This window comes from Penaeus monodon, chromosome 30, assembly GCF_015228065.2.
Source record: "Penaeus monodon isolate SGIC_2016 chromosome 30, NSTDA_Pmon_1, whole genome shotgun sequence".
NCBI classification, from domain to species: domain Eukaryota; kingdom Metazoa; phylum Arthropoda; class Malacostraca; order Decapoda; family Penaeidae; genus Penaeus; species Penaeus monodon.
The window spans coordinates 19,923,740-19,923,958 of record NC_051415.1 but is presented as its reverse complement, the minus strand read 5'-3'; positions in this window follow the sequence as shown (position 1 = coordinate 19,923,958).

The following is a 219-nucleotide window of genomic DNA, read 5'->3' as shown; positions in this document are numbered from 1 at the left end:
ACAACCACCACACCCAAGACAAAACGAGCGGCAGAAAGGTCGAGCGTAGCAGAGAAAGGTCATGCAAACAGGGAGAAAGATGAACGACCGGTCATGCAAGTGGCATCTCTTTACGTCGCTGAAAGTCGGACCGAAATGGTGGGGAACTTTCACAATCTGTCGGTAATTGGTCCTCCGTCTGGCACTGGCTGAGAGGTGTATGTGGATTTTGGTGGGCTG